Source organism: Gallinula chloropus (genome assembly GCF_964237585.1).
Source record: "Gallinula chloropus genome assembly, chromosome: Z".
Classification (NCBI taxonomy): domain Eukaryota; kingdom Metazoa; phylum Chordata; class Aves; order Gruiformes; family Rallidae; genus Gallinula; species Gallinula chloropus.
In genome coordinates this window covers 68,157,642-68,176,320 of record NC_140089.1, presented here as the reverse complement: position 1 = coordinate 68,176,320, position 18,679 = coordinate 68,157,642, and positions in this window count along the sequence as shown.

Genomic DNA, 18,679 nt, shown 5'->3' with positions numbered 1-18,679 from the left:
CGTTCTTGTAACATCTAGGATATTACTGTTGTTTGTTTGTATGTCTGTCTCTTCATACAGGAGGCATATTTTCTTTAAAAAGAGCTATAGAACACTGTAAAAAAATCATTGCTGCACAGTTGGGTGGACTTGCACTCTTTCTGCTTACCGAAGTGTTACATGCCTTTAATTTTATTTTAAATAAAAATTCACTGGAATTCGCACAAGTGTACACTGAACTAGCCATCAAGCTCTTCTGTTGTTTTAATATTTATGACATGACCATGAACAATTTGAAGTGTTTAAAGCTTATGTACAACAGCTGCTTATCCACCCTCCACCAGGCATTCAACAAACAGGCACTGAGGTGAAGACTTCCACGAGGACTTAACGCTGCATGCCTGTACATTGTGCTCGCTCACTCTTACACACATAGTTTACATTTCTTACATCAGGTGCTTTTTTAAAGCCTGAAGGAAAGGGATTTCAATATATGAATTCAGAATGAAGTGATTTTGTGGAGCACACTGCTGGCAGCTAGCAAGATTATAGTGCTATTTATTTTTTTACTAAATCCAACTCTAAAGGCATTTCTGTTTGCAGCAGAGCTGTGTTTAATAAAATGTAACTCTAGGCTTAAGTTTTTTCTCCTTTCTGATTGACAACAATACAAACGTTATACTTTATCATTTGGAAACATTCATGATCTAGAAAGATTTTAAACAGTGATTTAGGTTGCCAATCACTGCCTGAAATCTCTCTCTGAAAGGTGTAACAAGGACTTAAGATAGGGCTTACTCCCTGCTGCCACCCAACATCCATATGCATGAGTGAGATGAAGAACTCGTACTGTTTATCTCTGACATGTCTTTTTCTGAGGAGTTCTGGTCTGATAAGGTAGTCAAAATTCTTTCAATTAAAAAGATAGGGGGAAAAAACGCATCATCATACAGGATTAGACATCTCTTGAATGTTCTGCCAGTCTCTCTGATCCGCTGTAAGAGACCTGGCACTGCTCTGAAAAACTATGTTGTTTACAGATTTTAATCTCAGAGACAAGCAAAGCACGGTCCCTTTACATCAGGATAACAATCGGAAAGGCCAGAGCTTCTCTCTGCAGTGTATGACTCATTCAGTGGTCAGGACTGATTCTGGAACACTTTAATGTTGGTTTCTTTAATTTCAGTTGGAGCTGCTGTTTAGGGACATTGTTCTTCCCCAGCACAAGACCGTACAAAAACAAAAAGATGAAACAGAAGAGCAAAAACACTCCAATGAATCTGTTAAGCCACATTGATGGAATTTTCAAAAGCAAGAGGCTGTGAATGAACTAGACAACTGGAACAGTATGAAAGAAATAGCATAAGGAGTAAAGAAGTCCCAAAATAAAGATGCATTTAGATCCATCTTCTTCCAGAGAACATGCTAAATTTTCATTCATCCCTCCAATGCTAAGTACAACACTGTATTTCTCTAGTTCTTATGTATTTCTCCACTTATTAGGATTGAGTAGAAAAAAACAGCTCATACAGATAGACTGAGGTATGAGAAACATATATATGGGATCTGTGCAAATAAATACTTGAACATTCAAGACCAAATGTATTTCTATTATCATTCTACTGGCCAATTATTTCCTTAACCATCTGGTAAAGCATAACTTGGAAATCTATCCAATTTTCCTACCTAGACAAGTCTATACCCCCTTTTCTTCAAAATAGCATATTTTACTTATCCTCTGCTTCACACTGTAGTCATTTTTCAAAACCACGGACTTCCTCAGAACAGAGAGAAAGCAATTTGAATAATGAAATTCAAAATTATGTTTAAAGCAAATTAGTTCCATCATTCTACAGAAAACAAATATCCAGGAACTGATGCTAAAAACTGGATGACACAGCCAAATTCTCAGGTACTTTATTTTAGAACAGTGGAATTTATATAGAATGTCATAATATCAAACAGAATATTCCACATTCTTTACATTCGGTGAAGTGCAGAGCAAGCAACAATATGTATGCTGTATGAAAAAAATTTCAATGCTACATCAGTACAAAATAAACAAAAAAATGCACCCCAATCAACCACAGAGAAAAAAATCCTTACCTGCATTAAAAAATGAAAAGCTCGTTAATACTTCCGTTATATTCTACAAAGCTTTAAAACACTACTATAAAAGTCAGTGTTTCAGCACTACAAGGGTGTTCCCTGGGAAATGTATTCTATATAACATTAACATCTCTAAAGAGTGCAGAAAAATAGCATCTAAACATGACACATAGACTAAATTTGTGTTTGGTGTTTTAGTGTTTTTTGGGTTTTTTTAAATTTCCTATTCCTTTATTATTTTAGTATGAATGATACTTAGGATCTCTCCATTGGAAAAATGGGAATTTTGACAAGGATCCAGGTAACACCAACATGTAGGACAGGCACTAACTCGTTCTTGCCACGCTTACAGAAAACTGTATTTTCAGGGTGGATTTTTGGTTTTCTTATTTTTCAAAGGGCAATAGAATTTCCAATTATCCACATTAATAATAATGCCTCTGCAAGTATTCATCACAAATACAACAATCAACTAAAATGAGCATTTTTAATGTTGGCCCATGATTAAGTACTGTACTTTTTTTTTTTTTTGTAATTTCAGTAAAATTACTGTAGGAGGTTATAAATCATAGAGGAATGCAAAGATATTTCTATTCCTAGATTATCTATTTCTTTCTTTGGATAAAGTTATAAAGCCTGGTTTTCTGTAGACAGACAATGTAATTTCAGCAGAATACAGCATAACCTCTAGGGGGATGCTAAAGTCCACTTAGTGCCTTTTTTCTTTCTTTTTTTTTTTTTTTTAAATAACTTCCATCCATCCAGAAGTAAGTGTCCAGCACTTACCCCAGAAAAATGATTTAGAACATAAAACCAGAGACATGAAAGCTGAGGGACTCAGTCAAGCACTGAGGCTGGGGAGGGGGTGTGAAGAAGCAATTTTGGGTAAGAATATTTCCACTAAATATATTTTCCTTATGACTCTATATTTGATAACTGCATTTATAAACTTGCAGACCAATTGCTAGTATTTTTTTCATGACTTTTATGTGTCAGCATCAAGGACTCACAGCCAGGGAGCTGGGCTGACTCAGTCCTAGGGATTGCATCAAGACTGAACATAACAAGGCAGGCCTTCCCCAAAGTATGTGCAGCCCTATTACATATACAAGGCAAACTACCAAGAGGGAACAGAGGAAAAGAAACGTATGCTCACCTTTTGACGCACTGAGAAAAATACCTTCTTATTTTACAATCAAATAACTTTTTCTTTTTTGAAAAAAAACCCACTTTTTTTTCTTCAATCTTTTTCTTATGCAACAGATCAAAGGAAGATAGAAAATGTTTGGGAGACTAAATGACAAAGCATTTTAGCTCTGGTCCTCTGTCTCTTCTGGCAGAGAGGATATAAGAGTAGCATTAGATACCAACACTTTTGATAATGTAATGCTAACTTCTACCTGAGTAGAGTTTTAACTAAAAGATCAGCTTTCATTGCCAGGGAAGTCCCTTTTCATGCTGAAGTGAAATACATTTGTTACTGGGCTTCACCAGTCTAAGTCTGACAAATTAGACATATGTGGGAGCATTGTCTGTCTCCAAGGCCTGTTAGGCTGCACCCAAAACATTAAATTTAGCCTCAAACCAGTATGGCAGTACAGGTACTATGTATGGCGCAGGGTAGAAGAGCCTCCCTGGCTCCCAAACTGTCACAGCTTCCTGTGAGCACAGCAGCAGACTGGAAGCAAACCAGCCTGGGAACTAAGCTGGGAACAGAACAACAGAGGCCATTGAAGTTCCCCATCGATACTCACTCCTGTGATGCATTGCCACTCACCTACCTTTTTGTATGCAGGCTGTTGGATGTCAACAGCAGGGATTCAGGAGCTGGAGCAGCAGGGGTGGTCATGCACATTCCCGAGCCAGTTGCAGCTGTTTACGGCTATTTCCATAACTGCTGCTAGCAGCCCTACAGGCCTGGGTCTCGGCTGCTCAGAAGTACCTGCAGCACTCGCTCCAAGGGTGTCTGGAGGTGATACCAGAGATGCAGCTGGAGAAAGCAGGCACTTCACCATGAAGGCTGCCCCTCTGAAGGGACTGCAGCCCATAGGCAATCTGCACCAGAGAGGGGACACCTTCTGGAGGGGTAACAGCATCCACAACAATCTGGGAATGCCCTCAAAGAACAATCACCATTCTCCCTCAGATGCCTCATTCATATCCTAAACTATCTGGATCAGACTAATTATTTCTCATCCAGAATCATCCCTGTCATTCTCCTGAACCTACTCCAACCCACATGGTCTGGAGAGGCTTCCTTCTTTCACAAACTCTTTGAATATTACACATGCACCAGAATACTGTGCACTTCCTGATGCTACAGTGAATATCTCTGAGGTCAGGCACTGCTAGCCCCAGGTTTCTGCCAATTAAATCATGACTGTTCAAAGAATGCTTTCTTTTAGTAGAGGAAGTGACTTAAAATAGCTCTACTGCACTGCCAGTTCTCAAACACGTGCATATCCTCCTAGCACTGAATGGATACTACATTTATTTAACGAAATGGATACTCTTCAAGATGTCTGACCAGAACTTCCCACACTGCTCAACATGCATGTGGTCATCCTGACACATACGCACCAGATAGCCTCTGCTTCATTTTCTGCTGTTTTCCATACACTTCCTAACATTTCAGCTTCCTGCTTGACCTCTGATCATCAAGCTAACATATTCATACAACTGTTTACATTTGCCCAAAGACCACATTTTTACACAGCAATATTCAGTCAGAGCCCATCATGCAAGTTTAATCTTGCCCCCCCTCCCACAGTGTGCATCACTTTGCATTTCATTTCAGATTTCATCTGCTATTTTATCACATTCTGCAGTTTTGAAATTTTACATAGTTGTCTTTAATGCCATGAATAGCTTTTTTTTCTAAATCATTTTTAGTATATAGAACAGCACAAAGCTCTGGTTCCTGGCAAGCTCACATTTCAGAGTTAGTAATTCATCTATTTTGTTCCCGGGCTCCTTTAGAATTGTTCTGTCGATTATCCTTGTCCACTTTACCTGTTTATTTAATAAGCTCTTCCACTATTACCTAAATCTGGGGCAGATCATTTGATGTCTCTTACATGAAGAAAGAAAAAAAAAAATCTGTCCTAAGAAGCTTCACAAGATCTCCTGTACTAAGCCTTTGCCAAATGTTCCTTTAATCCTAGTAATGTCCTCTCAGTCTCTTTAGCTGACTTCATGATTTGGAAAAGGTTTCTTAGCAGGTTTTTATACTTTGTAACTTTGTTATTATTGCCCTGGTTTTTTTGGTATTTCTCATTGCATTTCATATGTAGCATCTTGGATTTTATAGTGTTTTCTATTTTCCTCATTTGGTCAAAATTTCAACTCTGAAGGATGTCTTTTCTTTTCAAGGACTTTTATTGTACACTTTCATTGTGTCCATTTTCTTTCACGTTCTGAAAACCTGCAAACTATGTATTCATGTTTTCCTGATAATTTTTCTTGGGCTTCTACTAGTTGTACAAAAAGATAATTTGTTTTTCTAGAAGCATGCCCTTTTTCTTCTTTATCTTGTCTCTTAATAATAGCACTGTTATGTCCTTTCAAATTTCCTATTTGATAAAAATTTTCTAATTCTACTTTTCTTCAGAGACACAAAAATTACCTAGGGCAATGCATCATTTTGAAAGGTGCTGTTTCAGAACTATCTGCCTTTTCAGAAATGTCTGCCTTCCCTCACTCTTGAAGTTAAAACCTGCTATATAACTCAGCCTCCAAGGGTTTAAAACCTTAGCACAATTGCTTGATTTGATATGTTAGCTGCTTCCTTTGAGGTTCAAGTCAAGCCTATCCCTCTAAAAAACATTCTTCTGTTGTAGAAGCATAAATCCCTCACACCATTGTACCATGTTCTCATCCATGTGATGAAACATCAACCCTCTGCTGCTTCTTGCATTTCTACATGCAACACAGGAAGCATTTGTGAGAATAACACAGCAGAAATGGAGTATTGCTTATACAACTTTTGAAATCCTTTTCTAGAAGTGTTCACGCTTTCCCCAGCTCATCATATACTCATTTGAATAAAGGATAGCAATAACACTATTTCAGAATAACACAGCCACCTTTTCTTTTCTGTTATAATGACATCTGTTAGAATATACTGATGTAATTCAAGCACACAAAATTCATATGTGATACCTTAATTTAAAAATAACATCTTCTCTGTATAAAAGTTAACATATGCTAGGCCATTTAAAAAAGTTTTAACTACTAAAATACATCAATAATAGTTTGCTTTCCATGTTCCACCCATGACATGTATTCATATTACAATTTTACAAAGCAACTCAGAGTCCCCTTCTGTATTTTTTGTTTCTTTTTTGCAGGCAGCATTATCGTCTACCTGTACCTCACAGTACTGTAATTTCTTCATATTCTATGCTTTTATAAAAGCCATCATCATTTCCCACCTTCTGTTCACATTTGCTATAGCAAAATTTCCTATTTTTTATAGTTCATATTTATTAAAAATTGATCCCTGCACCTTAAGCTACTGAAATTTATGCTATTATCATTTCAGGGCTTTTCCAGAGGAACAGGTCCAGACTGAGGCAGTAGGAAGGAATTCAAACCCAGAATTTGGCTCTGTGTCAAAACATACAACACATTGCATACAAATGACTGGTTAGAGAGAGCTGTGTGATCCAAGTGACAAACCCTTGAAATTTGCTATGCAAGGCTAACAGTTGTACCATTTATGGCAGATGTTTGAGAGCATGAATTCTTCATACAGGTAAGAATATGGAGTAAATGTTGATATCTGTAAAAAGGTAGAAATAAAGCCAAGAGCTAGAAATAAAGACTAGAAATAAAAAGTATTCATATTTGGATAGAGTTTTGCTACAGAAGCAGTGGAGTAAAATCAAAGCTGGCAAGTCTAAATGAAAATTGAGAGAACAACCATATCAACTATGATTTTAATACTATTTTGTCTAATACTGAAATACATAGTTAGGAGACCTTGTATACTAGGCAGACTCTTGAACATGTTTGCTCCAGATAAATCTGCTTTACATTCTCGTCATATGCCAAGGACTGTCAAGGTCAGATTGCTAATCCCTTGTTTGTGAACTCAAAAGGTTACAGTATTAGTGACAAGGATCTTGGCTTTTGTAAATTAAGATACACATGTATCTAATCTTTACATAATTTCTTCAAATTACACAAAAGCAAAAAGCATGTTACTCTGAAATTAGTTGAAGTGACTGAAAATGAGCTGTCCTCAGGCTTCTCAAACCAGAATTCAAAAGGTTATTATTCTATAAGATTAGACTGAGAAAATCTACAAAATAGAATTTTATGACATTCTTTCTTTGGCTGAATTTAATTGAAGGGAATAGGAGCTAAAAACCAATTTGTTTAAACTGCCATTCAATATTTCAAAAAAATACATAATTTTTAATTGAGAAATGAGATTTTTATTGCATACAAAATTAATTTACAGGTTGACATTAGAAGACAACTTCCATATGGAAGAGGAGTTAATATAATCTAAAAGAGTAATAAAAGCATCTTCACAAAGTAGCTGAAATAAAATTTTCTGAAAACACAAGTTACCCATTTGCTACAGAAAAAAAAGCATAAGGATTTGGATGAAATGCAAAAGACAGTGGTTAAAATAACCAAAACCAAGTGAGAAATCCAAGAAGAAATTTGTATCTATGTCCAAAGTCCAATATTTTGCATGTTACTATCTTTTTATATCAGGCTGGGCAGAAGTTTTCACAGATACAGCTAGCACTGGCTTTATATCTTAACTTTTATCATCTCCAGTGCTGTAAGATTTCTCTTAGCTCAAGACGTACTCCAGGATATTATCTCTTTGATTTTGTATACATCTAAAGATACATCTAAAAAAGATAAACCTAAACCTTTATCACTGCAATCCCAGGAAAGGCTGAAACACCTTATATTGAGAAAATTGAGAAACATACAGAGGTCTTATTTCTACTGTGTTTCTTAGTTAAAAATCCTGACTACTTCTTTTGGAGTTTTGATTCTGGGAAGAACATGAAAACAATTCCATCTATAAGGTATACCAAAATAATCACAGAAGCCATGAGAAATCAAAGCCGTCACAAAAATTAAAGCAAAAAGAGGCCCACAGTTTGCCTACTTATTATTGAAGAAAGACAGAGTATCAAAAAAATACACACTGTGCTAATTTGCAAGAGGACTTCAAGGTTCTTAATTTCAGCACTGGAAAATCTTTCTAAACTACAAGTTACATACCCAGACTTCCTATACAGTACACGTTAAGAAAATAAAAAAATATGATCTGCCACTAAGTAGCCAACCAAATTAATCAAGGAATATAGTGAAGCTAGAGTTAATTTAAGAAACAATCATCTTCTAGGCAGAAAAATTTTCCTGAACTTCAGGTTAATGTGGAGGGCGATATTTCCTCTCAAATGCAAGCATCTGTGGTCTTTTCCAGTTATCTTCATTATTTAAAAAGTCTAAGTGCCCCCACAGCTCAGGGCTGAGCTTCACCCCCACCCACTTTGGAAGAAGCCCGTGAATAACCATGTTCCAATTCACAAGGGAATGCTCTGTGTATATGTGGTGCATGTTTCATTGATTTTGAGATGTATCTCTCCTTGGGAGCTGCACAATTTACTGTTATAAAGAATCTAAAGCAGAGCAAAATTGGTGCTCTCTCCTGAAAGTCCCCATTACTTTCTGCTTATTTTTTAGATTAGGCCAAATTCAGTAACAGTATCATCAGGGGACAATAAAGAATAGCAGTTAGTTAAACTGTTGTTTCAAACAGGAGAATATTATGCACTCTAGATAATCTAAATTGTGAGTCTAGAGTAACTCAGCCTTATCCTGTTGAACCTTCAATGAGGAAAAGAATTTCCCTTAATGTAAGGTAAGAATATGCATTGTAATTTTTAGAGAGAAGCTGACATTCAGCATGTGTGCACATACTGGGTTACTGCACAATAACATGTAAACCTGTCCATAATCATAGGACAATTATTAATTTTCACAGGCAAGATACTAAAGAACCAGTCCACATGAAAATCTAGTCATGATGAGTATTAACTGCCAAACTCTTCAGTGTGCCTGTTTATGGTACAATGTGCCAATAGCCGTGTTACAGACAATGACACTTGTGAAATTTAGATACCTCCATAGAGACCAACAGGGAACAGAAGATTTGAGGATCCACGTTCTAGACCTTGGCATTTATATACAGACCTTGTTTCAAGAGTAACAAGACCTAGTATTTACATATTGAGGGCTTAAATTTCTTACCCAGATTTGACAGTAGACTTACTGCTAAATTGTTTCTGTGCAAAGTTCAAAAAAATTGTTAGGAAAAATGAAACAAGGCAGGGAATATTGCAAATATGGCAATTCAGTCACAACAAACAGTACAATTACTGTTAAGTGGATGGATGGAGAGAGAGAGAGAGAGAGAGAGAGAGAGAGATGATGGTGGTGATATTTCTGTAATTTTCTAGATTTGCACTGATTATATATGCATCTGAACTGTGGCTACAATAATAACCAGCATGATCACACACAGACTGCGTGGCCTGGCCCACTGAGCCAGGACTTTATCAGCTGGTTAAACTTGCTGTACTGCATGGCTTGCAAAGAAAGGACTTGCCATTCAGATTGTCCTTCACATTTCAGATGTGCACTTTTCCCAGATGAGAGAAACAGCATGAGTTCCTTAGTATGTTCTTCGTTATTATGATGAACTTAAAAATACCACTGAACTGTACATAAGAAATTCAACCATAGTTCTGGATAAAGTTTCCAAAAGTATGCCATTTGATGGCTCAATAATGAAGGAATAAGGAACTATGATAGCAAATCTACATCATGCACAGACCTACATCTACTTCCTAGATCTAGTGACATAAGTACATACAGTGACAATAAGTGGATATTTAGAAAATAAACAAAATTACTGCACATCTTTAACATTATCCATTAGATCTCTGTTGTTCAGTACTGGATGAAATCTTCCAGGTACAATTACAAAGGTGAGCTTTAAATCCGTAACTCTGTTTTTTTTCATGTTAAGTACTCTCTTATAATCAAGGAATGATTTATTTACTGGGGAAGGTGGCGGGTGGGTTGGGATAGGTCCTTCCACCATTCACAGTAGCAAGATTTTTCTTTTTTTCTATAAATTTATCCTCAAACATTAATCTCTGTCTCAAAGACTGTGTTACAAACCATTGTTACAGTAATCATTACATGAGCAGCACACCAAAAACTCTGCTTTTCTGAGCAGTCTCAAGTCAGGCAGTAAAACATCATCATCTTACAAACCCAATTCTGCATGCCTATTTTTTCCACTATCTAGCATTAATTGGCTAGCCCAGGCAGTGTAACAAAGATCTGCAGTATTTATGGTTTAGGGTTTATTTTAATTTGATTGCCAAGTTAACCACTAGATTCCACAGTTTTCACCAAAAACTAGATTTGAATCCTACTGCTTTCTTTTTTGAGAGCACAATCTGGAAACAGATGTGTGCGGCATGTCATATTTTTACATGTTTTCATATATAGACATACACACATACATTTGCCTGTGTAAAAATACACACATTTCGCTATATTTATGATGAGTGGGAGACAGAATTCTGAAATGCAAACACAGATCTCATGCTATTTAATTAGAATGTGACTAAGATAATTTGTGTGACTATGACTTCATGAAGCACTTAAAAAAAAAGGACTTAAAAATCAGCAAGACATATCCAGAAGGGATTTAATTCACAGCTCAAGCAAAACACATGAAGGTGAGAAAGCATCTGATATCATATAATCCAGAAGAAAATCTTTTCCCAACTAAATAAGAGAATCTGCATTGAGCAGAACTTCTGAATGGATAAATATGTATATTTAGATATAAAAGCCTGGAGACCAAGGATCATTTAAAATCCTTTCAATATGTTACTTCTGTCACAAATACACTCCACAGTTTGTGTGGCATATCCATTTTAACAATCCAGATAAAAAAATTCATAATATGTCTACTTCATCCAAGGCCATTAAGACAAAATGATAATGAGTTAAAAGCAAAAGGAATAAAAATTGTCAAAATGAAACTTTTGCAGCGTCACAAATGTTAAACATGAAACCCTAAAAACTGTCTAGGAAAAGGTTTTTCTTTGTTTCTTTCTCTCCTCTTCAAAACATATGTACCCATGCTCTAACCAGATACTATAAACAAGTTTGTGTTGTATTATGGGAAGAATGATTGGAAAACAGAAATCTAATACTGTCCTGAATAATTTATTTCAAGTTAGAAATTTGGACCTTTTTTTAATCTACTTTCCCTATCATTTCAAAAAATTAGTTAAGTGGCAAACTTTAATTCAACCCTATTATGTACAATAAAGGCGGGGTAGGGGGGATAGGAATCAAAGATACACAAAGGACAGATTACAACCAAAGGGGAAAGTTGTTCTCAAACTGCTATAATTTACAGACAGATTTCAAATTACATGCACGTTTAAATCCAAGAAAAGCATCCCTTAAAACAGTATAAAGATTTCTGACCTTTAAAGTATATGAATATGTATATCTTGGTACAGAAACATCCAAATTACATAGAAAAGCACACAGTAAAGTGGCTTCAACATTGTCAAGTACATTTAAAACACACAGGATAATTTTTCCCAAATGTAAATACCATGTGTCCATCACTACCTAATATTTGGCCTTCCTTTCATGTGCAACATCCCTATGTGATGGTTGATAATTTGGGGACAACATAAACAGCTTCATTTATTTTTGTGTTGCCATTTACTACACCTACTGTAAGTTTGTGCCTTTGCTTCTCTTTCCATTTTTTAAACTACCATGACTTAATTTTTCCTAAATTTGCCTCTTTAGAAACTACCTACTTTCTCTTTCTCACTTCACTGAAGTCTGCAGTCTGGCTTTTTGAAATTCTTTGGCTTGGTTTTGTTCTGAAATTTTCCATTCTTTTCATCAATTTCAAAAATTGCTCTCTATTTTCATGTTCTCAAGAAAATCCCAATAGTTAGACAGTATTAATCTAAGTTGCATTTTAGCTTTCTGTATCAAGAAGCTAATAAAACCATCACAAATTTGGTAGGCAGTTAATATCTTGTTGCATTTCCTCCCCAAAAGATTTCTGGGAAATCCTTGCTACTGCAGGATCTGATGCTTTGATTTAGTCTGTAGTTGCTCACAGACATCTCTCTTTACCTGTCCTTCCAAGTTTGGAGGCCTGCTGTGCAGCATCAAAACAGTAGTGCTTCCGATTTTGTCTCCTTAAAAAGTTTACTATGGACTTTGAGCAGATCCTATTCCTTCTGCCCTCTGAATTCCAGACCAAGCACACACTTCTTTGATTGGCAGAGAAAAATACATCTTCTCTTATTTTTTATTCCAGTTAGATGAGCTATTTTTATGTCAATTAAGTAGTAATGTTAATGTTGCATTAAGACTTTTGGTTCCTCTTGCTTGTTTCTCATTCTTCTGGTATTAACATGCAGGCTGACTGAAAGGAAAAAACTAATAGGCAAATGCAGACAAGAATACAAGTGGACAATTACTTTAATGATAGGATTTCATATATTTTCCTTTAAACACTGAAGAATTTTTAAAAGTATATTCCAAAAATAATTTTTATCACCTAGCTTGTTCAGTTTCCTCTTGCTTTATAGTAAACGTCTGCCTGGAACCAATCAAAGCAACACTTCCACATCTGACTTACAACTGTGCAAGAATTAGAAACATGATTAGAAACAAAGTAAGGCAAGTGCTACTTCAGGTAGAGCACAAGGTGGTTGAAAAATTAGAAAAATAGCTTATGACTTAATACATCAGGGAAAAGTGGAAAAAAGAATTCTTTCCTCCTTCTCTTGCAAAACCTATTAAGACTTCTTGAATACATACAAAAGCTTATCTAAAATGCCATTTCTCAGAAATGGTAAGTGTTAATAAGTGCTTTGATGATACATTTAATGACAAAAATACTGCCAACCATTTTATAGATATCAAGTTTTCTATTTGCAAACTAAGATTATGACATTTGCACAGAAGAGATAGCCAAAAATTCACGGATTATATCACTGAAGGAAAAGAAAATGTCCATAATAGCATCAGCTTTGGGTTTTTTTTTCCCCCACTGCAGTCCAAACTATTCTTGAGGGAGAGAGAGGTGAGACATCCTTTTCTTTTAGCTCATCATAAATAAAGCTTAGTATCTTTCCCTGATGACGTAACTCCCCAATATACAAGGGGCCTGAAAACCCTTTTCCACCCATGAGTCCATGGTACTCTGGTACGTCCATATTTCTTTCCAGCCCTACGCTGTGCTGTTTTCTCCTGCTTCACCTCAAAACACAGGCACTTATACTTCTTCAGCAAAGTAATTTCTCAGTTTCCACAACCTTTTACTTATTCCATTCTGCAGGCAGATCTGTAAGGCAGTGACCTCCACTGGTTAAGTGCCCATAGGACAAAAGGTGTTTCTCTGTCCCCTCACTGAGTGGCAAGGTAGCTGCCATACCCAAGACACTAATCAGTTACTGCTCAGGGGAGAAATCCTAATGGTTATTACGTGGAGCCGTTCATCACCCTTGTGCTTTCAGACACCCATAAAATGATTTTTTCATGCTTTTTTTTTCCCCCCTACCAAGATTGGCGTGTTAGAGATGAGGACATATTTCTTTTTTTCAGGTCGCTGTTCTATCGTTTACCTATCAGAGCATGGTAGGACATCTGAAAAGATGAAAAAGATACGTGAACTCATGATTTCAGAGTAAATGTAAACCCTCTCTGGATCTACCAGTTAAAAAAAAAAAAACAAACCAAAAATCCCACCAATCAAAAAATACCCCAAACAAAACAAAACCAAAAAAGAGAAAACAAACAAAAAAATTAAAACCCCACCCCACATCCTGAAGATGCTGTTTTAAATGTAAAATACAACTCAATTTCAATTCTGTTTAGAATTTCTGCATGATTCTCCCCCTTTTTTCTTCTTCCCCTCCCCCATGTTATATTTCTTTTGTTTTACATCACAAAAGATATTTGAGCCTAAAACCAAGAACTTTGTCACCATACAGTTTGTCTAATTATGTCAGCTTCCCCACTGCATACCAAATTTGAGGGGGGGAGGGGCATTACTAATCAGTCTGGAAACAGTTATAATATCATGGTGAAACGGTTATTTGCCACAGTTCAGACAAGGAGTAAGACCAGAAATTATTCACAGATGGATGCTTACAAATGCAAATCTCATTCAAAACAACCTCAAACCACAAAAACATAGATATGCATCTTCCTAGAGTAGTTCATAGCTCAATTTTGAGAAAAATATGGGTCATATCCAATCCACAGCTAGATTTGGTCCTCACATTCAGTGGTTGATGTAGTTTTAAGTAGTTAATTTAAATAAATACATTTAAATTGAGATAATCTACTTTCAAATGCTTAATAATAGCTAGCAGTTTAAGTGGAGATTTAGTAAGGTCAGTTAGAAATGGAGTTTAGCTAAGCTAAGGAACCAAGAACATCTATACAGAAGTTGCTCAAATTGTCTGACCTACTTTAATTACATCTGTAATTACTCTATGCAGGGCCTTTATCTACAAACCTATATATGAGCACCCAATGGAACTGCCAGCCAAAATTACTTTCTCAGGGGCACCCACAGGCAGAGGTTATATTGGTTGTTACCATCGTGAGGCTGGATAGCCAACCATTCCACCAGGCATGTGAGATGATGTTAAGGGTTCTGACAACAAGAAGAGAAAGCCAAGCTGCTGGGAAGTGTGGTTATGGCAGAGGATGACACACACTCAAGGGCCAAATAGAAACTGTTTTGTGGTCCAGAGCTTGTAGCTACAGCAGCGGTAAGATTCACAAAACCCTAAAACAGGTATGTAGTGGCCATCTACACATTTCTACCCTTGGGCAAAGTAAATCAAAAGGCTGTGAGTCAGCGCTGATGACTATGCTAGCTGCTTTACCCTGTTTGGAAAGGAGCTATTACTGAGTTACTGTGTTCTCCAGCTAGTGGTGTAGTAACAGTAGGAATGGCTCGTAACATCTTATGCTACCTCACTAAAATCTAGCCTGACATTGATCTTGATCATTACCCTGCATTTTAGGATGGAAGAGATGATGAACAGCCATTATACATAAAGCTAGCATTAAAGCTTTTGCATAATGTTGGTCATCCACACTTTATTCATTTTATTTTTCTTTTTTAAAGCATGCCTGTAACTAAACAAACTGATACAGTGGTCAAAATTTAAGAGTACAAGGATCGACATCACAAAATCGAAAGCCCATGTAACCCAATCTTTTTGGTTTTTTGCAGTGGCTAACACCAGGTGCCTATGGAAGAAGAGAAAAACACCTCCAGAGCATAGATGGAGATTGTATAATCTCCCAGACTGCAGTGACTTCCAGTTCAGGGACACCCCCGGACAAAGTAATGCCCTTGTGCTCAGTTGCCATTGATACATTTCTTTATCATGAATTAAGCCACCTGAAAACACCATCAGCTAGAACACTACTTTCTCATGCTTTTCACATAAATAGGTTGTAACTTCAAAGTAACAATAAGCACAGCTACCAGATTCAATCCCTTTTTATATTCCAAGCTATGGGTTTATTTTGCCACAATGTATATCACGTTACAGCACTCAGATGACTAAAACATAAATGTCATCCTCTTCAATGTCTAGATTATAAAAATAACTGCTAAATTTCAATTGCAAAGACTTTGCCTGTGCTGAAGAAACAAAACAAAATTACCCTGGCTTTACTTTAAGATACTAGCTTATTGGCTATACTTACAGTATAAGTATATATCAAAAATGGTCCAGAAAAAAAAAAAAAAAAGAAGGATAAGTTATTTCTTAGAGCAGAACTGAAGTAATTTTGTTTGATTTTTTTGTTTTGGGGTTTTTTGGTGGTGGTGGTTTGATTTTTTTGTTGGTATTGTTTTGTTGGAGGTTTTTTTAGGGATGGACTAACATGAGATAGAACAAGAAGAGTGAATATTTTGCTTGAAAAAAAAAAGAAAAAAAAATTGTGTGGTAAAGTAACAGTTGCATGAATATTTTTCTGCAGTCAGCCAAAGATTCCAATAATCACTATTCTCTTCTATACAATCTAGAATGATAAATAAATGTCATGCTATGTTGCAGGCTATCGGAATCTAAAGAGACTGTAGTGTAATGGCCTATTGGCAAGACAGAATCTGAGTAATATAATAGAGGGAGGAAGAGAGGAAGAAAATACTGGTAATGGCAAGCCATTAAATTTGTTCAGCTGAAAGGCTTTTGGAATACATCATGTCTTTTTCTCCCTAGAAAAAGAGGTCTGCTTGCCTGATGAAGAGTGAAGGGGAATGCACTGAGGATTTGATATTTGTCTTTGAAGAAACTTTTAATATTTTTCATGAGACTGGATCTATCTTTGAACTTTTCTCCTTTTTAAGAATCTTCTCATGATTGAAATGAAAAGATAAAATCAGCAGTGTGCCACCTTGAGAATGACAAGAGAGACACACACTAATTCATTGTGAGAAAAGTGTTAATCTGATAGTATATCAAAAGCAAATAGGAAAGCCTATCTGTATCTTCCAGCTTGGTAAATTTCAAGTGGCTGTGACAAAAATAAGCCAACAATTCACAAATTAATACTGATGTTTTTAAACATTTCATTGTAGCTGTAAGAGCTGATAGATCTAACCCAGAAACAGCACTATTATGCTCACAGAAACAGGTGGAACACACCTGTGAACATTAGGGGGAAAAAAAGCCAAAACAAAAGAACAAAAACCACCCTTGCAGTTCTGTGCAAGAAGACAGAGGTAGTGGTGCAACCCTACAAAACATTGAGCATCTTGTGAACCCCTTGAGACACACACACAAAAATACCCCAAGCCACACACTGCATCATGATCGAAGAACTACGAAAGATCTTCATCTTTCTAACACAAAGCATGTCAAACCAAGCCTTAATTTTTGTTCTGCTTGTTTTGGTGATAAATTTCTGTACAAAGCAATGTGAGAAATTGTCTCTTTGGATAAATGCTAAGATCACACTTTAATTAAAAAAAAAACCAACAAACAAACCCAAAACCCAACAAACAACAAAAGACCCAAACCTGCTGAGTGTTAATATATGATCACTAGATGACTTATGTCCCATAGCAGAGATCAGCTAATGTAGGTTACATATGCTTTTAGATTAAATGCTCATTGCCTTACAAAATGCGAACAAGCAAGAACGTCTGAAGTAACCTCTTTTTCATTTACCTCCAAAGAGCAGAAAATACTGTGCAACCTTAAGCCTGTGCACACACAACGAACCCACTTGCAAATATAGTTCTTTTATTAGAATAATATTTAGTGTAATGTACCAAAATTTCAAAATTACTTCAGCATCAGGCCTGTGCATTTAATTGGAAAGTCTATCCAAGACTATAAAAAAATTTCTATACACACGAAATGTTCTAAGAGCACTCCAATATATTCCCCCTTTCTCTGCTGCCAATTTAAAATGGCTTACATCAATTAACAAAATTTGAAACAATCACTGTGATCAGACTTGATTTGCCTGCATAATCTAGAATAAATGATTGCCCAGATTTAATTGTCATTTGACTAAGAAGATGTATCCTTAAAACATTCAAGGTTGATTAAAAATGTTGCCACAATGAAGACTACATGGCAATCTTAATAACTAGTTCTGTGATAGACTATACTCAAAATTTAAAAAAAAATCAACAAAAACCTTCCTCAATCATCTGAATTTGTCTTGCTTCAATGTTCAGTCATTTAATCCTGTCCGACTTTCAGTCCTCTCTAATCAGTTTGATTGAACTCCTTGAGTCCGTTCATGACAAATCATATTGCCTGAGCACTGTCTAATTTTTCATCATTCTTGAACTTCAGTCCACATAACACAGCACTCCAGTAACAGTTTGCACCACTCACAAACTGAAAGATAAATTGAGCAGGAAGGTTATTCTAGCACTGGCCTTTTTACAAATCCAATTGTTGAGGCTATTTTGAAAAAATGAGTTCACATGTCTGCAGATTTTCTATCAGAGCTCACAACTGGTTTAAAAGTGAAGTAATTTTGTCATGTCATTGGTATCCACCTAAATAGTGGGTTAAAAAAAGTCATATCTCTCCTTTGTGAAAAAACATTTATATCCAAATAATGAATAAAATAATGCAAATGCTTATTATCTATTTGAATTTCATTTCGTAGACCAAGTTCAAAGTTGATATTCCCTTATGGTTTTCTTAATTTTTTGGACATCACCTTCAAGCTTAAATACTTGGCCCTGCATTTTAGAGCTGTATAAGATGGTTATAGCAAGAGTCCAAATGCTACAAATAAAGAAAGGATTAGACTTGACTTGTTTTACTATGTAAATCTTACAGACCTGAGAAATTACTTCATTGGCAGAACTGTCTTATATTGGACTTCTCAAAGAAAAGACACCTCACAGTACACAAATGTAATATGTCCTCTACCTAGAGCGTTCCCCAAGTACTTCTACACAAAGCTGCAAAAGACGAAAGTCTTT